We start from the raw sequence: 23,889 nt of genomic DNA, 5'->3' as shown, positions 1-23,889 counted from the left end.
ACACAATGGAAATAGAATCCTAGATGGCTAAGTCTTATTAATCCAGCTCACCAGCCAGCAGTGTGTTCTCCAGCGCTTTGTTCAGGGGTAGATTAAATATTCCAGAACAACAGGACTCTCTCTGCTTCCCCAGCCTGATGGAACACCCTTACAGTACCGGCAAGGTCCTCTGCCGGTGGGGTAGATTAGCATCGCTTCATTAATTTCCGTGGAGCGCCACTGATTTGCACCAGATGAGGAGCTGGCCTGTGATTAACTTTTTCCCCCGGCTCCTTCGCCTCAGCTTTCTTTTTCTTCATTTCATTTTCATTTTTTAAAGAATAACAGTTGTTTGAGCTCCTGCAGCCCCCTCTACCCAAGGATCTGAGAAACTTTGGTGTAGTTTCAGGAGACCACTATGGGGTAGGTATTGTTTTTCCATGTAACAGGTAGGGAAACTGAGGCACAGAGAGGTGACTTGGCCAATGTCACCTAGGCCCCATCCAACACCCTTGAAGTTAATGAGTGTGTTATTTTTTACTTTGACAGTAGCAGGATCCTGAGGGAGCCAGGAATAAACTGTTTTGCAGAGTGGTTAGGCCCCGTCTGGATACCAGGGGGTTAATTCCCTGCCTGGCGCTCTGACAGGTGCACAGGGTGAGAATAATGAAGCAGCATGGGAGACTGGAGGCCCAGTCAGCTCCAGAGCAGTGAACCAGGCCCCGAGTTAGAGATGACCCTAGCAGCTCCTCAGCCATCTGTGAAGGAGCAGTGGCTGGTAACCCTGGGCTTCTTCTATTTGCATAAAACCCTTGTGCTTGTGTCATAACCTCAGCACCTTAGATCTCAGAGGTGTGGGGAGAAAATAGCAAGACTTCTTGCTGTTGCTCCATGGCCAAGTGGTTGGCTCCACCAGCTCATATGGATCCAACAGTTCTGACATCTAGTCCCCTGCTCCTTCCTACCCCTCCACCATGCTCCTCCTCCTTCCCCGGTGAATAACCATCACTATTCAGCCCTTCCTGCTGCCTGTTCTGCTTCACACATCCTTCAATCAGTAAATTAACTGCACAGAAGAGTACAAGACGTGTGTCCTGTAGCGAAGGCTGCGTCTGATGAGGAGAGAAATGTTTCCCTAGCTACAGATGGCACTCATTGGAAGGGCAGCCAAAGACAGAATAGAATAATCCTGCTTTTTACCTATGGGCTTGGGGAGTAGGCGTATATATTACTGCCACCTGCTGAACCACCTATTGTGCCGCGAAGTTTGCAGCATGTTCTATTCTATGCGATGAGCCCGGCAGCAGTAGCTAAACCTGCCAAACCTAGTGTGAAGCACAAGCATATAAGCCATATGGCCCAGCTCATCCTTCAGTTCTTGGGACCAGACTTCCCCTCCCCAAGAACTTCCCATGGCCACATGTCCCTGCCTCAAGAAATCTGCAGACAGTGTTCAAACCCAGAGGCCTTCCATTGACTAGCCACTCATATCAAACCTGAGAGAGAACCTGCCAATTCAGTTCCCTCAAATACAGCTGCTCCCTCCCCTGCGTGGAGCTGGAAAGGATAAAAGTCCTCTGCTCCTTTGTTGCACTGTTCTCAGTGGCTAATTTGTGCCAGGGCTTGCCAGGGCTGAGCCCCAGTATCTCTAGGCTTAGCAGTTCATAGCCCCAGCACCTCTGGGCTCGCTGCTTCAGTTATGAATGTAAAAAAATTCCTTCAGCCCTGGCCCCTAATTGCATGAGACCGGCACCTCTTTCATTACAAATTAAGCATTGGCCATTCCCCTTGCCTGGCTAACATGAGATTGAGAGAGCCATAACTTGCATGGCTTGTGTGTGATGCCTTTAACAGTATGGGCTTCCAAAGCTCACTGGATCAAATCCAAATGAGGTGAAGTAGGAACCGGAAGTTATCACCAGCTAATGACTGGTGTGAAATGAGTTGGTTTCTGGCAAGTTCTTAGTGGAGAGCGCTTGATATGACAAAACCCTTTTGGTTTGGGGGTCAGGGTGTCACTCCAGGTGTGTTAAATTGCCTTGACCTAGAGAAAGCCATTGACATCTCCCCCCCTTCCCGGAAGGCACCTCATTGTGAGAAACATGCATTCAGTGATCTGAACTTGACTGTATCTAGCTTTGGTTTGCTGCAGAGCTGAAGCTCACTAAACACTCGGGGTCACTGAGCAATGCTGCTGCTCGTGACTACGAGCCCTGTTACTACGACATGCTAATGGGTCTCCTGCAACAACACTCATAAACTCTTGTGCTAGCATCACATACCTCCTGCTAATCCCCATCCTCCTGCTTCTAATCAACCGCAGATCTCACAGAAGATGTCTCACAAAACCTTAATTGGAAAAATTAATTCAAATTGGCTTGGAGCTGAACACTGCCGTGTGGACTGAAAACCAGTTAAAAGACCGTAAACACAGGCTAATGATAAACGGCAGCTTCTGTTTAGTGGAGAAGTGTCTAGTGGGGGGACCGCAGGGATCGGCGGGAGGGGCTGGTCTTATTTAACATCTTCATTAATGATCCGGAAGAGGGATTAAGCAGCGCGCTAATGAAATTCCCAGATGATGCTAATTTGGGAGGAGTTGCAAACACCAGTGAGGATAGAAAAATAAAACACAGGAGCCAGGAGAGATTAGAAACATGGTGAGAAAATACTCAACTGAGCTTCAGCTTGGGAAAACATGCTAACGTTGCTACAAGTAATCACTGAGGCCAAGAGCTTTGCAAGATTCAAATAAGGTTTAGCCATTTACATGGAAGAGAGGATCCACCAGTACAAGAAGTGGGAGAACTCTTTATTTTTTTAAAGAAGGGCGATCATCGGTCACGCTTCAGAAGGCATAAGCCAATCTCTAACTGATGGAGGTTAGCAAGAAACTTCCTGTATGGGAAAGTTATTCTATAACGGTCCACCAGGGGGTTCTTGATCTGAATCAACTGGCCACTGCTAGAATCACGCAGGCCATGGCCCTGACAAATCCTATGTTCCTGTTACAGCTGTGAAAGAATAATCAGAAACGCACCTACTCTCATTCCAGAGACAGTCCCGGGACACAATAATGACCTAGGAGCGAAAGAGGATAGTGACTGAGACAGGAATTTGCAGTGTGATGTAGCTGCCCAAACTGCCAATACCATTTTGGGCCAAGCTGGAGGTACCAGGCCCTCTCTGCTCAGGGCCGGCGCTTCCATTTAGGCGACCTAGGCGGTCGCCTAGGACACCAGGATTTGCGGGTGTTCTTTCTGTCTTTGCTTCATCCACAGCTGCAACGTGAAACTCAGTTTTAGGCATCGCATTACCAGAAAGATCTTGAGAGTTCAGAGAAGAGCAATGCAGGTGATCAGACAGCTGAAGAGGCTGATTTACTGGGGAAGAGTCAAAGGGCTAAATAGGTAAAGTGTGACTAAGTGATGACTCAAGTGAGAGGGAGAATACAACTATCTGAAGGATAGAAAAGCCAAGGAGGGAGGTGATGTTAGTATGGTGCAGAAGGTTATTACTAGGAGTAATGGGATGAAATTAAGACTCAGTAGCAAGGAAAACTTCCCAATGGTAAGATACAGTGGAATAATCTCCCTGGGAAGTGTGGGAAGCCAGAATCATTCTTGTAGCGCTGTGTGGGATGACTTGGTGGGTCTGTTTTCTCCCTTCCTTTAATGCTTCCATCATTAAGATCTTACCCTCTTAAATCCATTCCACTCGCCTGTGGCCCTGCTCATGCACCTGGCTCAGTTCCACTCCTTGCTGTGCAGTCGCAGAAGGCAGAGATGAGGTGCCTACCTCAGGCAAAAAAGGTTACTGAACCGTTCGTGCTTTAAAACTTCAGGTGAAGGAAGCTGGAAAGGTTCTAGCCATGAAACCTGAAGTATCCAGTCGGAGCCATCGCAAGGCAGCGAGCCAAATGAACGGGAGGGCAACTGAGAGACAGCAGCACAGACCACGGGGAGAGGCCACGGGCCCTACTCAGGGATGGGAGGTGGCAACTCGGGGCAAGGAAAAGACTCAGGCCATGTCTGTGTGGAAGAAATTCACACTGGTGCAATCCGCTAATGTAGACAGCAGCATGCTGTAAATTGGGGCTTGCTGTGGTGCACCTTAATCCAGCAACACACCCCAGGAACCAGAATGGGGTAAGCCCTGCTTTATGCCAGTGAACCAGTCGATGTTAGGGGCTGGTGCCAATGAAGTTACACTGGGAAGAGTGTCCTCCATGTGGACAGGGCCTATGTCCCTGAGTGTCCCTTTTGTGTCTGCGAGGACTCCCCTAGGTGGGACATCAAATGGGGCATACGTGGACTGCCAACTCCACAGCATCACCCCTCCTTTCTCAGAATGCAGGGAAGCCTTGCAAAGCTTGGGGGTGCAGGGCTGGGGTGGGAAAGGCAGGAGTTGATTCCCACTCCCCTGCTGAGTGAGGATCCAAGTGAAGAGCCTCATGTTCATTAATGCTCCATGCCTCGATCCCCATCAGCACTGGCAGCATGGTTCCTACAGGTATCCTGTGATTGGAGGGGAGGAGTGGTGGGGCAGGGCAGCAGCACAGAAGAACAGTCCCTTCCCCACAGAACATAGGGTTGGGAGATCACCTGCTCAAACCCCCAGGATTTGATTGGCTCTCATTAAGTCCTCTGGACTGCTTGTTAGTCTCCTTCCCTCATCTTCCCCTGTCCAGGTGTCTCCATGGGTGGGTAAAATTTGGTCCTAAATATCTGTATCTAACTAGCTTAAGAGTCTAGCCCCATTACCATAATCCTCTTGGGCATGTGTGTGTTAGTGGCTAAAGTTTGGATATTATTGATGGTCATAGCTGTAAGAGATTAGATTATTGCTAAAGCTACATGTGTAATAGCAGTGGAACCTCTCTGCCAGTGACAGATTTAAGTGAGAATCTGGCAAGAGAGAGACTTATCTTTTGTTTATTGCGCAGATAAGGGGTAAAGGATGTCAGCCTCGGAGTGGGGAATTGCCAGCTTCTAGCACAGGTGCCTGGATTGTAAGACGGGGAGATCAGGAGACCCTGTCTCCCTGCCAGAGTGGAACTAGTCCTTATTGTAGGTTGTTAAGCATGCCCCCCTCTGTGATTTCTCCACACGCCTTCTGCACCGACCACAAACTTCTCACGCTCATACTCCTTCTTAACTGTGCTTGTCCCTATACCCTGACCGTCCTCTCCTGCACCCCTTCCCGAGCTTTCCCCCTGCTTGTTCCCTTTGGCTCCTTCTCACACTCCTGATTCCAGGCCATCTTCCATGCTACCCCACTGATGGAGACCAAGTGCCTGCCATCCCCCTCCCACTTAAAACAAGGTTACCCCCTCCACGCAGCCTGCCAGCAGCAGTGCCTGCTCATGGTGCCCTCCCTGCCTGCTATTTTAGACTGTAAGCTGCTTGGGGGAGGGAGATTGTTTGGTATTGTATATCCCATGGCTCGTAAAGCATCATATACAGATGTGACCCATCTAAACAGCAGTAAGAGCTAATCAATCAGGGAAACAGCTGTATTTTAAACAGAGATGAACCTTAACCAGCACACCAGACCCAAAGGCCCTCGGACTTTAGGATATTGGGATTCAGATCCAGTCTTAGCAGCTCAAGGCCTTCTGCATCAAAAGAACAACACTGGATCCAAACCCGTGGGAGAAATTTGCATTTCACGGCTGAAGCTCATCTTCGATTTCAGACGCGCTCCTGTGTTATTACTGATGGACCGTTTCTCTTCCTTTCTATTCCTCATTTACTTTAACCTCTTAATAAATCTTGATGCATAGGCTGAAATCGCTGTGATCTGTGCCCAGCTATCAGAACTTGATTAAGCTCTAATTAATTGTATTAAGGCCAGCCAATGCACTTTGCTAGAGAGGAAAACTGATAATTCCACTATCTGTGCTGCTGCTATGAGCTACATAAACTACCATAATAGGACCCAGGTGCAGGAGGGTCACAGCCAGCACTAGCTAACTGTAAAATGGTGGCAGAAATCAGCAATCGAGCACTGTAAATAAAACCATCACCATTTAATTGTACCTATGACAAAATCCAGTGCCATAATCAGCACCCTCTTGGCAGCTTAGACAGAGTCAAAGAGCTGGAGGGGCCATGGATGTTGATGGCCAGATTTCCAGGAGAGCTCAGCTCCCAGGAAGGCACTGCAATGAAGTGGCTAGACATACAGCGCTCAGCATTGTTCTCACTGGGGCAGGGGTTCTCTAGTGGCCTCGAGCTCCCTCCTACCTCCATGTCCTGGGCAAGGTTGGGCCATGTTGGTGAGGGGTCATGGGGGAAGCTGCTGCTTGGGACTGGTGGATATTGCTGCTACCTGGGACGTATCTGTTCTGTGGGGAAAGGAGTCTGTGTGTTCAGTCTGACGCCATTCACTGGCCCTGAATGCACGGGCAAAACGAAGAAAGTAAAAGACCTGTTTGCTTGTGAGATGTTCAGACCCAAGGGAGCAGGAGAGCATTCGCCGTGTTTGGTCTTCTCCTGGTAATGCAATAAGCCTTCTCAATGCACTGGTTAGCTTTGAATCTTAACCACTAGCTTCGGAATTAACACTCTTTCCAGTCCTCCATCAAAAGATGAGGCTGTTTCCTTATCACACGCATCTCGGACTCAGCCGTTCTTGGCTCTACTTTGATTTCACAGGTATTCCAGGAGTCAGCCTGCTGCACAATTGCCTTTTTAATAACGTCTTTGGCTTAGCACTTCTCTCGGCAGCAGGACCTTAACCTCTGGGCCCTTTGCTTTACCTTCAGCTTTGTCTGAGTAGCCCTCCAGCAAGTTCAGCTGGTTTGATACGCCCACTGTTTTAACCTCCAGAGAGAGAAGAGTGCCTTGAAGTGAGCTGCGTTTGACAGGGTCCAGACAGTGACAGCTCCCAGCTGGGAGATGACAGTTCCACATGTTGGCCACATGGGGCTTGAACCAATTCTGCTCCTCACTCTATTTACTTGGACGATTAGCGCCCCTCCCCCCCCATGATGGCTTAAGCTCCATGTTTTACGAGCTTCAAGTCACTAGAAAGTGGCAGAGGAGAAACAAACAAACAAAAAGCACTAGTGAAAGACAGGGAACACCAGAGAAATATTCTTGCCAGATGAGTCCTCAACTGGTTTCTCAGCCATTCCCCCCCCTCCCCGTCCCGCCCCGCCATTGGATGGCTACATATCCTAAGAGCAGTGGGTTTGAGGACGGTCTAGAGGTTCGCGCTTTGGACTGGCTATCAGAAAGTCTAGGATCTGTTCCCAGCTCTGTCACTGGCCTCTTGGCTGAGTCACCTGACCTTTTTGTTCCTCCGTTTGCTCATTTGTATAGTGGGGACAATACTGTACGGGCCTCAGGCTCCATTCACTCAGCCTGTGAAGGGCTTTGAGATGGAGCCTGGGATGGAAATGCAAAGGACTCTGAAACCTTGTTTATCTGGATGAAACTGGGGGGGGAGGGGGGAATGAAATTAATGCAGATAAAATGGTATTTTGGTTAAGACACAAGACTTCTGTGTATACGATCCATGCTGGGTACAACGCTGTTTGGAGTATATATTGATTATTATTAATATTATTATTTATTATTATTTATTTTATTATTACAACCAGGAATAGAAAACTGTAGGCCACTAAAGTGCTCTTGCTTGTGTTGTACTGGGGAAAATTACTAAACCCAAATTACAGTAGATAACTTAGGGTAGAAGTTGTAAGCTCTTTGGGGGCAGGTACCAGCTTCTTGATATGTGTTTGTACAGCACCTGGCACAACGGGGTCCTGGTAATATAAAAATAATACTAAGATACTTCATTAGGACACCCCACTCAGAGCTAGAGTAAGCAGTCATTCCATAAAAGCCAAGCTCTGTAATCTAGTTACCAATACTGTCTACTTGAGGCTGGTTGTCCAGTGGATGCTCAGGTCAGAGGAACAGATACTGTGTGTGAGATCTTTACATGCTACTGTAGATTGATGCAGATTGCTTGCACCCTTTGCCAGTCATTCTACACATCACTAGCCTCTGCTGGAGTTGCCCGAATGAGAGAACTTGGAAGCTGTCTTGAATAATGAATGTGTAGAAAACAGTCAAAGGATGTTACGGTTCAGATGAGATCATAGGGTCTTCAGGGCAGGAACTGCGTCATCTTGTGTGTTTGTATAGCGCCTGGCATGATGGGGCCTTATCTTGAATGAGGCCTCCATGCACTACCGCAATACATATAATAAGGTGGAAGGGCTGAGTGCAGTAGTTCTCCCCCCCCACCCCATGTAGTCCATCCATGAAGTCCAGATGAATTTGAATTCAAAGTCTCACTGACACTGGCCGTTTAAGATGGAAGAGACTAGTGCATCTGGCCAGCTGACCTCAGTTGCACTTAAAAGAGGGCACCTGGGCCCTAGATGGAGAGATCAGCAGGTGAGAGCTGCCTGGGAGAGATAGGGAAGCTGCAGAGAGAGGAAAGCTCTGCAAGCCCAACCTGGGGATAGGGAGGAATTAGCAGACCAACAGAGGAGCTAGCCTGCCAACTTCCCTTAGCTAGAGAGCCAGTGGCAGGAAGCTAACAAGGGCTGAGCCCATGGACTGTTGGGTAGAAGAGTCGTGAGACTGGCCGCTCTCAGGTGCATGGCCTGGAGAATGGGCCCTGGCACCAGGGCAGAAAGGAACTGGGAACTGAGTGATCCAGAGAGGGGCATGGAACCTCGTTGTACCTTTCTGTGTTTTACCGTGGGAGATGGGAGAACCATTTTGCCATGAGGCTCTATGGACTATTGCACATGTCCGTCAACAAATTATGCCCAAATGTGGGACTTTGTATCAGACAGTGAGAGAGACTGGGCTCCTTTTATAGCTAGACCAAGGGGAAATTGAGGCAGGTGCACCTGTTGTGTCAGAGCCAGCCCCAGGAGGGCACTGTGACACTTATCTTTCCCCCTCATTTGACAGGCAGCTTTCTGCAGATGAGGAATACTCTGCAAGCCCAGGGTTTAACCATCCTGGCAGCATAGGGGTGGTGGGGGGGGTTGTTTAGCTCCAGAATTGTCCTTTTGCTGTTTGATCTGTATCCACGTTCCACCACTGCTCATGCCCTTTGAAATGCAACACACACACCCTGAGCTACCTGTAGCCTTTTACAATCATCCTTTTGCTCCCAGGAATGGAGACATAGATGCTGTCAATCCTGACATGGTTAGGGCCACATCACCGCAAGTCCACCTACCCTGCTGTCTCTGCATGAACAGCCCAGCTAGGTAAAGGCTGGCCCTGGATTGGGGCGGATATTCTGCAGCTCAAACAGCTTCCTTCACAAATAGGGAGAGGTAGCGAAGGGGAAAATAATGTGAAAGAAATGGAAGCAGAAAGCCTCCTGGATGGAAAGAAGCAAAACACACCAGCTGGGGCATCCAGGATAATGGAGTGCACATAGCCCGCATTGGGGAATGGCCAGTAGCTGTGTGAACCTCCTAAAAGCTGGTTTCCATCAGAAGCCCTCCTGCAGTCAGGGCAGGCACTGCAGAAACCAGTTGGCAGGTTACAGTCACTCTCACCTGGGCTTGGCCAGCACAGGAACGAACCGTAGCAGGAATCTGTAGGGCTTGTACTGAGAAGGGCTTTGGGATAAAGGACGAAGCAGATCAGTTCCCCCATCTTAAGTACAAATAGGCAGCCATAGATGAGCCTGAACCATACCAGCTGTGGGTGTGGTCAAAGCTGGATTTTGCACATCGCTGTGATGTGCCGGGTCTCGAATCCAGGCCTGGGAGTCCCCAGACAGCCACTGCATTCTGACCTCCACCCAATGTCTACTGAAACCTAGGTTATGTCTACACAGCAAAGACAAACCTGCAGCTGGCCCATGCCAGCCAACTTGGACTCAGGCTGCGGGGCTGTTTCATTGCTGTGTAGACTTCTGGTCTTGGGGCTGGGGCCCTGGCTCTAGGATCTGGTGGAGTGGGATGGTCCAGGAAGTCTACACAGCAATGAAACAGCCCCACAGCCCAAGTCAGCTGGCACAGGCCAGCCATGGGTTTGTCTTTGCTGTGTAGACATACCACTGGTGGGCTGAGAAGCTACTAGGACTATAGCCCCAGCCAAGGCTTCACCCACGGGAACCCTGATTGTAGGATCACCTGGCTCCACTGATTGGTCCAGCTAAGCTATTTAAGCCAGAAGGAGGCACAGGAAGTTTGTCTGAGCAACAAGGTGATTTCCTGTTGTGGCTGCATTGGACCCTGCTTGTGTCTGCCTCCTGCACCTAACCCTGTTCCTGATTCCTGCTCTGCTCCTGGCTCCTGCCTTACCTCCTGTTCCCACCATGCTCTATGCTTGATCCCTGCACCTTGCCTCCAGTCCCCAGTGACCAGTCCTGGCTCCGACCCTGACTTCTGACCCTGACTCCGGCTTGACCCTTGGTCTGGCATTTGGCATCTCACCTCGGGCTCTGACTCTCAGCTCTGATTTCCTGGTTCTGACTCTGGCTTGCCCCCTGGCTCTGGTAACTGGCAGTTGACTCTGGTACTGATCCTTAGCTTCATTCCCCAACCTGGACGCCTGCTCTGCCCTCTAGACCTGACTCCTGCTCTGACCACTAGGCCAGACTGCCTATCTCCTAGTCCATAACAGCGGCCCTGTATCTCAGTGATCCCATAGGCGTGTTCCTCCCAGGAACATGCTCCCATCATGTGCGGCCACCCCGCCCCACCCAGGTAGGGCAGAGGCATGGACGTGCCTCTACAGTTATCCAGCTCGCTCAGTGAAATGACAACCACCGACCTCAATGAGGCTGCCCGCCCAAAATGTGCTGTCGCCATAGCAACCAAGCAGCTAGCTCCTGTGACTTTGACACCGGAGTCATAGGGGCCTGGTATGTCTCCTGAGCCAGTACAGGCAGGAGTGATCAGATGCTTGGGGATGACGTGAAAAAGGCCAAGATACAGCTATCTGCAGTGAAATGATCAAACAAAATAGGGTCTGAAGAGACAGCTTCCAAATTAGCAGTAGCCAGCACCAAGGACACACTAAGTGCAGGGGAATCTGCATTCAGATCCACAGACACAAAGCACTACTGCTATGTGTCAGTACACGCTAGGGAGAAAAGACCCAAATCCAAGTTTACCTTGGTGCCTTTAAGTGAGATGACTCTGTGTCCCCAAGTCCCTGCACCTAAATGCTGCAATTCATACACACTGAGTACAGGCAAAGATGAGGATAAAATGGGAGCACCATTAAGTTTTGTTAGTTAATTACAGTTTATTTAATTAGGTGCCTGAGCCGTGCTTTTACAATGTGAAGTGCTAGGTAGCGATTGTTTAATTAATAAATTGCCTACTAGTTAAATACAAAATGGCTAATGAGATGGTAGCCATAGGGTCGCATTCCCTCTCCAACCCCTCAAATAGAGGAACTGCTGTAGTCATGTCCCACAGGTAATTTCAGCATGTTCCCATTGAGAATCCCAAAGGCCTGCTCTTAATTCAGGGACCTCGGGGAGATGGGGACATATGCCACTGGGAATATTCATTCACCAACTCATCACTGCAGTGGTCTGAAGACTGTCACTTCCGGAGTAAAGGACAGTCCTTAAGTCTCATCTATTATCTGGCTACAAATAGTGCCAGAGGGGTGGAGGAGAGATGGGAAATTTGGGAGAGATTAATTTAGGGCTTAGACCTAGCACTGAAAATTGAGACATATCCCTCAGTGGGCTTAACTATTCAAAGTCGCATTCAGTTCCCACACCAGAAATTCTGGAAGCAGGCACTCAGAATGCACTGTGATCTGAAGGAGACTAGAGAGAGTGACAACAGGGTTTCTATCTAAGGTTCCATTGGTCACAACAAGGTGCGCCTGTCTCTGGATGTGCACTGGGAGCCAGAGCTGGATATACCATGCCTTGGCATGATGTGCTTTCTGCACATCACAGCATATGGAGAGTAGATGAACATCACTGAACTGCCTCTAAATTGCACGTTATTGCTGTCTTCATTGCCACATGCCAGTGAGGAGCTGTCTCAACTGTGGGCCAGAAGATCTGCAGGACCTTAGGCTAAACCCAGACGTGACACTGCAATGCCCAATTAAGGTTGGTGCATGCTTTCGAGGGTTTTCTGCCTAGCTCCCTTCTGGTGGAGGGTGCACATGGCGCTTCACAAAAGGAGTTTGATACAACCTCAGTGTCTCAGCCAACGTTCTCTCTCAGAGGTAAACAGGTGGCTAAGGATCATGGCTGGGTGGGAGTTTCTGCTGAGTGCATACATTGACCACCACATGTGCCTGCATGAGGAGTGCCTATGCTCCATAGGGAATGGACCCAATTTAGGAGATGGTCATTGAGAGGGACTGGACATACAGAGCACTTGTCAATATGGGGATTGGATGAGGATCAGTTGTCACTTAGGGTGAATGGAACAGAAACCAGGTGATGCAATGTCATCTGGGGAGAATCAACCCAGAAATTGGGGGAGGAACTTTATTTTATGAGTGAATAGGCATTTCTGTAACATTCCTCATTGGAGTATTGGTGCCCTACAGAATTGAAGTGACCCCTAGAAGTCCGAGCTCTCCTCCATTCACTCTCTAGCCCAGCTTCTTAGATTGACAGGGGCTTATTCTGTCTGCCCAAGATGCCTTATGACAGTTGTTTGAGGAACTGCTAGCATACGCAGGTGCATCTTGCAGCATCTGGGCTCAGCGGGATCTCCTGCAGTTTTAGCTAGAGCCCTGGGCCCTTCCCTGAGACCACCCTGCACTTGACTGTCCTGAGATGAGAGCTGCACTTCACCAGCTAGTACCTCCTGGCTGAGACGGCAGGTACAGCGGGGAGTGGAGAGAGAAGCTGTCACCATTTGGGGCTTTGACACATGGATGAGGAACCCGAACCAGACAAGGAACTCCACTGGGACACAGAGCAGAGTGCAGGGAGCTTCTGGGATGTGATCACGTGGCTTAGCTGTACTTAGAACCTCACGCGGCACTTGCTGTACCATCTTCTATCTGCACTGGGTAAGCCTTCGCCTGAGATGCAGTAGCCTAGTCTGGAGGCAGTGAATTGTTGTCACTGTGCCTGTACTGGCATGGAATGGGCATAATCATTTGCCCAAAGGTAGCAGAAGATATCCCCCCCCCCCCATTGCTACTCTCTGGGCATCTAGGTCCAGTGAAGAGTCAAACAGGATCCGGACACCACTTTGATCATTGGGGTGGGATGAGCAAACATCTTCATGGTGGGAGGAGACCAGCCTTACAGCAGGGGGGCTAGACAAAGATGGGGGTGAGGAAACACCACCTGATGCTCTGGACACAAGGATGAGGTGAGGCAATATCCCCTGTTTGGGGATGGCCATAGGCAAAGTCGGGGGAGGGAAGAGTGCAGGAGATGTCACCTGAACCTGGACACATTCTATTATCCAGCATTAAGGAAATTTGACTCTACAATGGTACTGAAAAGAACTGAGAAATGATATTTCCTGTATTCTTTTCAAGAGACTGCCTGGTACAGAAGGCCACCCCACATGGTGACCAGGGCACCGCTTCCAGCAAAGCTGCCCTTTTGAAATGAAGAGGAGAGCGTTCACCCTATAGAATCAGCCTTCAAAGGGCCTCAAACCCTCTTTTTTTTTTTAAATGTCCTGTGAATATGAAGAATGAATGTGCTTACAGGACGGCCTGGCTGTGTGAAGGACATTAAAACACCCTGGGGAGCCAGGAGAGGATTTCAGGAGCGGCTTGTGAGCTGACAAGTTTGGTTACTGGGAGGGAAAGAAAAGAGCATTCAGACGCCTCTCTCCAGCAACACCTCTCCCATGAGCAAGCTCACTAAGGGCTTCCTTTGCACACAACAGAAAAATAAAGGCCCAGGTAATCTGTCCATCCTCCTCTTTCTCTCCAGTATAATAGCAACTCAAGGATAATATACAACATGCTAGGGTTTTACAGCTTTTATGAGAAGGTTTCTATTGTATACTGATAAAGAGGAGTGAAGGTAGCAGAGAGAGGCAAAGTAGAGACATATACTACAAAGTCACTCTATTGACTTTACCTTCTTCACTCAACATAAATTGCACTACCTATGTAGGTAGTTAGGGCCTGTGAGAGGCCAAATGAGAGAGAAACAAGTAATGGGCAGGTGAGGCCAAGGCAGAGATGGTTGGGTGAAAAACTGGGTGACTACTGCACAAAATTCCCACCAGTCTTTATTCTCATCTTTAGTTAATTCATGTAGGCTGCGTTCATGGCCCCTCTTTTGTTTGTTTTTCCATGAATATTCTGGACACTGAGCATTATTATCATGAATGCTCATGGAAAGGGGATTTGAAGCTCAGAGCCTTGTCCATTTGCCTGGAGTGAATTGTGAGTTGTGAATTTTTGTACTCGGCTTTCGAATTTTGCACCATTGTTGATTCTGATAGTTACACAATTTATCCAACTGGGGAATAGAAAGAAAGCCATGTGTCTTATATAGCTAACCAACACAGTAAGAACTGTGATTCTTGAATATTCACAATGAACTGTCTGCAAACAATCTACAGACCGAGAATTACTAGCTGAAGAAATGAGTGCGTAATTTCAAATAGCAAGAGGGTCAAACATTTTCATCAGAATTTCAATTTGATTGAAATTTCCCAGCCAACTCTACAAATAAATTTGAGAATTTCATACTCTTTTGGTGAACAGGAAAAGGTGAAATTCATCAGATACTGTTTGTTACAAACAACTCGTGTTAATCTAGTTGTGGTGAATGGCTCAGATGGGGGAAAAAATACACCCCGGTCCTGTTCAGATTTACTACACTGAATCTGAGCATCGGGGATCTGAATTTAATAGTTCTAATATGTCAATGTGTGGGTCACATGCCATCCCAGAAGAGCTTATGACTGATGAGAATCCAAGGAGAAATTCCTTCCACATCTTCATGTGACTGTCCCTATATTGTCTCTGACTATGCTATCCCAGTCTCAACTGGATCATCATCCTGATGTGATGACATTGCTGTTAAATCGGTGTCAGCATAACAGGATCAGAACTGGCAAACCCCACCCTGTTTGAATTTGCCTTGCCCTTAAGCTAGGATGAGAAATATAACAACAGAAAGGAAAGTGGCAGAGTGGACAGAAGAAGCTGAGGGGGAGGGGAGGGAGAGGGATTAAATTAGCAAATGGGAGAAGGTAAGGCTATTTGAAGAGCAGCATGGCTCCAGTGGAAAGGGAAGTGGGGTGAGGCAATTCTCCTTGTTCAGGTGAATGAATGAGTTTAACACAAGGCTGAAAGGGAAGGGGAGGTTGCTTTGTTAAAAGTCTTCCATTCAGGCCCAGGTACTGAAGCGAAGAGGATCGATCTATGCAGGAAACAGCAAGGAGATGAACTTTATGTGCTATTGAGCCCCATAGTCAAGATGCATTCTGAGATGCTGTTGTGCAGAAGTGAAAAATCAACTGGCATTGTCTGGTAAAATGAGCAGCCCAGAGAGCAGGGAGGAAAGAATGGGATTCGTTCAGGGCTCAGAGGAATGAAATGTTGGCAGAAATGCTGATCAAACAGGTGGAAAGCTCAGAAGCAATCAGGCCATCACTTAGCTTAGCAAAGAGTTTGCAGCAGCAAATGGAGGAAGATTGAGGAGGAGGGAGAAGAGGGTCCAGTGCTAGTTTATTTTGTATTACAGCTACTGCCATTCACAGTATAGGGGAGTCAGGGCACCAAAGAAGCATGATTCAGTGTCTCTCTGGTGGGGAGCACAGGACTCCCAGATCATACCCTGCAGTCCTTCCACTGTATAATTTTTCTATTAGTTTTGGACAGGTCAAATGGAACAAATAAATCTAATAATTAAAAATGAGACACAATACAGTTGATGGTATAAAGAAGGTGTGCTCTAATGTTACAGTGTCTTCCAAAACACTTCAGAAACATTCATTCTCACAACACCTCTGCAAGGGGTGGCAAAGAACGTCACTGATTATCCCCTGTCTAGAGAGGAACAAGGGTCTTGTGGTTAAGACTGCCACGGATTCCTCCTGTAACCATGTGCCTGTCACTTAATCTGTCTATGCCTCACTTTCCCATCTGTAACATGAGGATGATAATATTTCCGTTGTCTGGTTAGATTTTATTCTCTTTGGGACAGGAACTCTTCTTACCTAGCATAATGTGCAAATATGTTAATCGCTGTTATATAGAGGTGGTAATCAATTGTTCTCCATGTTCACTGAAGATATTATGAGAAGCAATGGGCTTAATCTGCAGCAAGGGAGATTTAAGTTAGATATTAGGAAAAACTTTCTAACTATAGAACAGACTTCCAAGGGAGGTTGTGGAATTCCCATCACTGGAAGTTTTTTAGAACAGGTTGGACAAGGCCCCCTGCAGGGTGGTCTAGGTATATTTGGTCCTGCCTCAGCATAGGAGGCTGGACTTGATAACTTCTCAAGGTCCCTTCCAGCTGTATATTTCTAGGAGTCTATAATAGGGACCTGATCTCGTTGGGGCCTTTAAGGGTCCCTATAACCCAAATAAATAAAACAAATGGGGAAGATGCAACACAGAGAAGCAAAGTGACTACATAGCAAGTCTAATGCCAACAGCAGGAGTAGAACTTCTGAGTTCCTGGCTATTGCAATAGTTGTGCGTAGTCTGCTAGGCACAGATACCAAGGACATAGAGAAACATGTGGAGTTTGTGGGCGCATCCAAACCATAGCGGCCACATACTATTTAGGGCCAAAGAGGAGAGAAACAAGAATGTTGAATTTCATCTGAGCAGATGCTGAGGGAACCTGAATGGGATAAAGAGCAGTGGAGGAAAAGGACATAAAGGAGAAAGGGAAATTGCTCTACGATAAAATCTTCTACTGCATAAATGTCTGTAATAACCATCACATAAACAGCAGCCATCCATTTCACAAGCCCTGCTGTGTATTGCCAGCCATTAAACGCTGACTTTATTCTGCAGTTGTGGACATTGCTAAACCCCACCCCATCAATGACATCATTGTTTCCATAGTGACTAATGCACTTACAAGGGGGAAAGCAGTCAGAGGTGGGGGGGGAGGGAAGGACGAAAAGTGAAGAGAATGTAACAAAATCTTAGACGGAACACGGGCCATGTAAACAACATGCATGATGCTGTGTGTGTGGGGTGCACGTTTGTGTAATTCATTGGCATAGTATGTGTAATCCCGTCTCTCTCTAAGTGCTGGCACCACCGAATTTAGTAGCCTGCTAGTCGCTCTCAGCTCATGTGGTAGGTTTGAGTTTGATCCCCATTGATGACCATGATGTCTGTACATACAGTGTGCCCCCATCGTCCATTACATGTGTGTGTATGTGGTTTAAGACTTCTATAGTTTCTTGTTGAAGAAGAACAGCATAGAATACTCCTGACCCTACCACACATGAGTGGGGTGGATTGGGTCAGGATCCTTGGAGTATCACAGGGGTTCTAATGGCTCTGGAGCTGGAGAAACAGCAAAGAATCAGTGAGTAACTAAGGCCAACATTTTCGACATGTCCATTAATTTAGGGGGGCCTGTTTTTTGGGTGCCTAATCTGACACATCTGGGGTCTGATTATCAGGGAGCTGAGCACCTACGGCTCTACATCAGTGTGATATCCCATACAGCTCCAGTTGGGCCCCCCAAAATTGATGGACAATTTTGGAAACTTTGGCCCAAATGTGTGTGTGGAAAGGCTGGGAGGGGAAGATGGAGTCGATGTACATGTGAAGGTGTTGAGGAGAAGAAAGGGAGGAAGAAACTGGGAATGGAAAGGGATCAACTAGATGATCTCTTGAGGTTCTGTCCAGCCCTACGTTTATTCATAGAGATAGGGATTAGGAAGAAGTGTCCATTTTGTGATTGGGCTGGTCAAGGAGTCTGGATAGGTAGGGCTTAGGGGAAAATTGTGATTTTGCAACTGTTTTATTTATTTATTTATTTTCCGGATCTAGCTGCCATTTATCTGAATCCCTCCCCTGTTCGTGAGGAGGACAGTCATCTTAAACTCATAGCAATAAAACCTTTATTGCCTCTCAGTCCATCTTCTATTCTCCATGTCTAGGGTCACCTCAGGTTCCCAGAGTCACTGCACAATAAACAGACTAGGAGCAATGAAAGGAAAATGAATATGCAGGGACATGATGCTGTAATCAGCCAAAGGACAGCAGCACCAGGGAGGAGGACTGCAAAGCCAGGCAGAATAAGGCTACAGAGACAGAGAGAACCTCATTGGAAAATGCCGTCCCCTTCTGACAAGGCATCAGATATCCTTGTTAAGGTTCCCTCTGCCCATACAGGGCATCTCCTGCTGTTTCCTTCAGAGGGGATGGGAAAGGTGCCTGGTCCGGGAATTTCCTCAGTTTTCATTATTATTATTAATTTGTTTTATGGTAGCATTAGAGGACCCAACCAAAATGAGGGCTCCACTGGGTGCTGCACACCCCCTGGGGAGGGAAAGTCTCTGCCCCAAAGAGCTTACAGTACAAACAGACCAGGTAGATTATTATCTCAATTTTGCAGGAAGGGAATGGAGAGGTGAAATGACTTGCCTGAGATCACAGAGGCAGGGAGTCTATGGCAGAGCAAGGGTTACAACCCAGATCTGCTGAGGCCAAGGCCAGTGTCGCAGCAGGCATTCCAGTTCATGGATGCCTTCTCTTAGTGTGAAGGGGTCGAATGGAGAAAGAGGGATGCTGAAATAAATGGCCATAGAAAAAAAGGGATCTAGGAAAACATGTGCAGATCTGTGACTTACTCTTGAGCCATGTGAGTGAGATGGAGACGCTAGGGAGTGTCTCCAGGAAAGTTATGGCACAGTATCATGGAGGTTAGGGAGAGTTTGTGTCTTAGAGGCAGGCAAAAGCAGAGATGGTCTTGGGTATTGCTGAATGTGGTTGGTCGTGTTTTGGAAAACAAAACCCTTAGTTGTTCCGAGGTGGGTCCCACTAGTCCAGAGTGAGGAAAAAAGCACTTGGACAAACGGTTCCAGTTTTGGCCCATCCTTCACTGGGCTTGGGTTTGCATAGGGAGAGGCTTTTAATGAACAAACAAGGGATGGTGAAATCCATGGGTGTTATTCACACCAGGGCTGTTATCTATTTGTATTGAATCCTCCATGGAGAGCCCCTGAGGCACATGTGCTTTACAGGGCCTTTAACCGAACCTCCTGACACAGTAGCATCTGCAAGATCCATAAGTCCAGGGTCAGAGATGTAGAAGAAATGGACTTGGATAGCAATAGCTAAGGGGACTCACGTAGGCTGTGGTGACTCTAGGGAGTCATGAGGCTCTCACCTGTCTCTTGAAACCCATGTGCTGGGGAAATAACTGAGAATCGTAGTCTGGGAGCCTGTTCCAGGTAGAGGAATGGAAGTGAGAATAGATACCAGAAGGACACAAAGTCCTAGGTGGGAGTCCTGTGTGAGGTAACCTGGGTCAACTCTGCGCTGCTTTCCACTCTCTCCGGGCTAGGTGTGGGCATGGGGGGCTACTGCTGGGAGATGGGTTCGGTCTGAGAGCCACCCTGGGCAGGGGGTGTGAGGGAAGGACCTCAGTACAGGAACTGGTGCTGGATCACTCTTGGTGCCAAAGCATAAGGGGGGATTGCAATCCATAGGTGGAAACAGCACGGCGTGTGTGTAGGGCCCACTATGCATGTGTTACAAGGGGTGACTATAGCTAGGGCAGGGCAGGGTTGAAGGTCTTGTTTCAGGGAGAGTGACTGAGCAGAGGGAAAGTGAGAGCTCAAGGAGAAGGATCTGAGTGTTTTATTAGATGATGGATTAAGCTGTCATAGGCCAGTGGAGTGATTGAGCCTTGGGAGAGGAGGTGAAGGAGATCACATAGGCCTTTCAGATGTTGGGGGCAGCATTGGAGATTGAACTGCTGGAAAGACCGAGAACTTGCACAGAGAGAAGTGTATGGAAGAGGCTGAATAGTAGGAAGAGACAAGGTTAGTCTGTGGAAGGTCTTGGAGACTAGGAGGGAAACGGCTCTCCAGTGGATGAAATTTGCACAGACAAGGTAGTCTGCAGCTTGTGATGGTGCGTTCTGGGCAACCAGGGTAGTGACTGGTTCCATGGATAATTGCTGCCTCCCCCATCCTCTCACACATACATCTTAGCCCACTAGTGGGTCAGGAATGGTTTGAGAAATAAAGAGAGAGGAGCAAATCCTGCCCATGCAGGCAGCGAGTGGCATGACTGGAGATGATCTCCTCCAGCACCGCCAGCCAGGAGAGGCATGTAGCCAAGTGGGCAGCGTCCAGGAGTGGCAGTGAATACACTGGGATGCTGATGTGGGGTGGATTGGGTCGGTCCCTGGTGTGTGTGGGGGGATTGGTAAGTAGCAGAGATGCAGGCAGAATGCCAGACACAATTAAGGTACCACATGCCTTTGTGAGCACCCCCAGGCTCCAGTGCCCACCAGTCAGCTGCTCCCTTTGTCACCTCCGTGCCCTTTCCTATACTGCCCATTATGCCTGGAGAAAACTCCCTGAGCAAATCACCATTCCCTTGTCCTCCTTCAGATCCCCCTTCATGGTTCATCTCAGCCATCATGCCTGAGGAAGCCAGTCTGCTAGGCGGGGGACAAGCTGTGCTTTTTTCCTCTCCCCCTTCTTTCCTTCCTCTGCTCCCTTCCTCCCAAATTCCAAAAATCCCCCCCACCCCAAACAAAACCAAAACCATCCTCTTTCCCCCTCCCCCACAATCCATGTAACTAAAAAAGCTGGGCCAATTCTCCACCAGGTTCATCAGCTTGCATAGTCTATCTGCATCCCCCACTCTCCATCTGTTTGTGTCTTTAGATGTGAACCCACCTGCTAAGGGATTGTCCCTAGCTATGTTGGATCTCAATTGGGACCTTTGAGCACAATAATCATAATTATCATCATCATCCATTGTTGTCTACATGGGCTTAGCACTGATTAGACTTTAAGGCCAGAGCAATTACTCTACCAACTATTGCCAATGATAATGGGGCTAGGTCACAAGACAAGTGAAAATAACAGTAACCCAGAGCTTTGCTAAACAGAAAATATAAACCCCATCCAAACAAACCTTCTTGCCAAAACGCCAGTTCCCAGTCCCTGCTCGAACTCACTGCAGCGTCCACCCTGGTACTGAAGTTACAGCACAATAAAGAACACAGCATGATATCTCCTATAGCAGGATTTGGCAGGAGCTCTTTATGGAGAAGGAGAAAAGGGAGGAGAAGGCTGGGAAAGGGGCATCGGTTACTGGATACCACTGGGGATGTCCGCTTGAATGCCATATTCTTATTCCGACTGGCACAGTTGCAACAAATTGCTGGGAGTGCAATCAGTTTCTTGGCTTTAATCCATCTATCCAGCCATGCAATCCCCATCATCATTTCTTTCTCTCTGCCTGTCTATCTGAATGTGTAGAGTATCAATTACTCTGGTTCTAAGCACTGATACTACTCTGTTTCTATTCACAATCTCTCTATTGATAGTTCACAGCTTTCTCAGTCCATTCCCTTTGTGTTCGCTTGATGAAATGGAGCTTCAGTCTCTTGGGGCTCTGTTCATCGCCCAACTTGTCCTCTACCTGACTACAGCCTATATTTATTTAGTTTGATTTTAAAACCTGTGAAGCCACCAGAAGCAACCAAAAACTTGTATGTGTTTGCACATATATCTGTATCTAGTTATCTATCCATACACACACACACTGATACATATAAGTATGCCCACACTCATATGTTCATATATACATACACACAAACATACTCACATAAACCCACGCACACTTCTCCTCTCTCTCTCTAATGTAATCTAATCTACACACAATGCTCTGAAGAAGGAATGTGGCCACTGGGAATTCTGAGCTCTGTACACTCCTTGATCAGTTCTCCTTTAATTTTCCTTATTTTATTTCTTTCAGAGCCATCCATGAGTGTAAAAGAGAGAGAGACAGAAAGACCTTGACCAAAGGAGGAAGACACCAGGTATTAACTGCCTCAGCCAATGAAACAATGTCTTATAGAAGGCTCCTCGCAGCAGGTATAGTCCAGCACCCACACTCACTTCATTATCTAGCTAGAACATACCTATTTCTAGCCTGAGAGCCATCTCTAGTAAAATCTGACCCAAGCAGATCCTGATCTATTGGTACCCTCATATACTGGATGTGGTTTTCTCCCAGGTTCTGTGTCAGGGGAGAAGCTAGCATAGTTACTGAAGACCCTCAATGGGGACATACAGCAGCTTCTTCTGCCCTTCAGGGATGGGTATGGCTAGCTCTACAGAGGACATCTGAGACAGACAAGGCTGGGGATCACCCTTTCCACCCAGGCTACTGACCTAGCTGTAATGCTAGCAAGCTCTGTCTCGTTGTGATGGCAATAAATTCACAATACTTATTGAAATTCCAGATCAAACCCCCTTAACACATGAAAGATAATGACAAACGTACTCATTCCCTTCTCCAATTATAGCCAAAGGGCCAGATTCTGCTCTCAAAATTCAGTGGGGTTGCATCCCACCGGCTTGTCCAAAGTCAACAGGTTTTGGCCCCAAAAGCAGTTCCTTAAAAACGATAAGAACATGCATCCTAAATTCATCCTGTGATACAGACACAGAAAGTACTGATCAGTTCATGCAATACATTTTCTTCCTTTAGCTGCGGATGTGTTTTAGTCTGAAAGGCTCCTGAGAAGACATCCAAAGCAAAGACAGAGGCCACACATCTCTCCACCAAAGTTCACTGTGGATTCCTCCTGAACACACACCACCAGTGTCAAAGACACACATACAAAACCAAACACGTACAGACACACACAAACCTGGACATGGAGATAGACCGCAATACACATCAACCCACCAAGCCACCAGCGCGCCAAAACATTGATAAATACATGCCAAGCCGCTGCAGCCAACCATGCCACGCCACTGCAACCAACCACACTGAACCATTGAGCCACCACAATCAAACACCCAGAGATGCATTAAGACACTGCAGCAGACACACTGAGACACAGAACCACTGCAACAAACACACTGAGAGGCTGCAACCAAACACTGCCACAGACATACCAAGCCACTGCAATCAAACGCATTGAGACATTGCAACCGAACACCCCGAGAGGCGGCGGCAGCCATGCTGAGAAACCAAGATGTGGCAACCAGACATTCCAAGACACCCAGACGCTGCTACAAACAGGTGGACGCTGCAACCCAAACCACCAAGAGACTGAGACACTTCAACAGCCGCACGGAGACACTGCACCCAAACACGCCTTAAAATCAGTACTAATGCACTGAGCCAGCAAAACAAGCACATGGAAAGAATAAATACACATTGAGACCTCAGTGCAAACACTCCAAGACACTGATACAATCGTACTGAGATGCGCGCGCGCACACACACTGACAGAGCAGTACGAACACACAGCATATCCTGCAAAAAAAAACTACCAAAGAGAGAGATGAATAGCTAAACACACACTGAAACACCAGTACAACTCTGACTGCAGCACATTGAAACACTGATATAACCACAGCAACACACATGACTGTACCACAGATGCACACTAAAAACATGTACAGAAATGTACCTGTGCACTTCGTTCATGCTGCATCTTTGCTAAGCCAAATAGCTCTTACGGGTGCTTCTAAACTGCTGCATCTGTGACCCGTAAATCTAAACGACGTCTTCTCTCCACTGGCTTCTGCCATCCCTGGAAAGGGACAGGTATTTATTGGGAAGAGCCCACTGTTACTCCTGGGTAAGGAATTCAGACTGGAGGGAAAGAGGAGGTTTGTCATTGGTTCCTGCGCTAACCTTTGCAGGATTGTTCTCTAGAGGATTGATTTGCCAGGGCAACTATCAGGCTGAACTTTAAAAGGGAAGCAATTTTTCAGCTGAAACAAAGAAGTAGGTTAGAAAGAAAGACAGACTGTTC

General features: G+C 47.8%; 1 long non-coding RNA gene across 1 annotated transcript in view; it reads left to right on the top strand.

Moving 5' to 3' along the window:
- Positions 1–23,536, top strand: part of LOC135972659 (uncharacterized) — a 53,242-nt gene extending 29,706 nt beyond the window's left edge. Inside the window, exons 2-3 of the long non-coding RNA XR_010589137.1 lie at positions 21,870–21,988; positions 22,608–23,536. This is a non-coding gene — a long non-coding RNA (uncharacterized LOC135972659). The remainder of the gene's footprint in view (positions 1–21,869; positions 21,989–22,607) is intronic.
- The last annotated feature ends 353 nt before the right edge of the window (positions 23,537–23,889 follow it).

The sequence above is a fragment of the Chrysemys picta genome, chromosome 7 (assembly GCF_011386835.1).
Source record: "Chrysemys picta bellii isolate R12L10 chromosome 7, ASM1138683v2, whole genome shotgun sequence".
Taxonomy (NCBI): Eukaryota; Metazoa; Chordata; order Testudines; family Emydidae; genus Chrysemys; species Chrysemys picta.
Note: the sequence above shows the minus strand (reverse complement) of the source record. Positions and strands in the feature narration are given on the sequence as shown.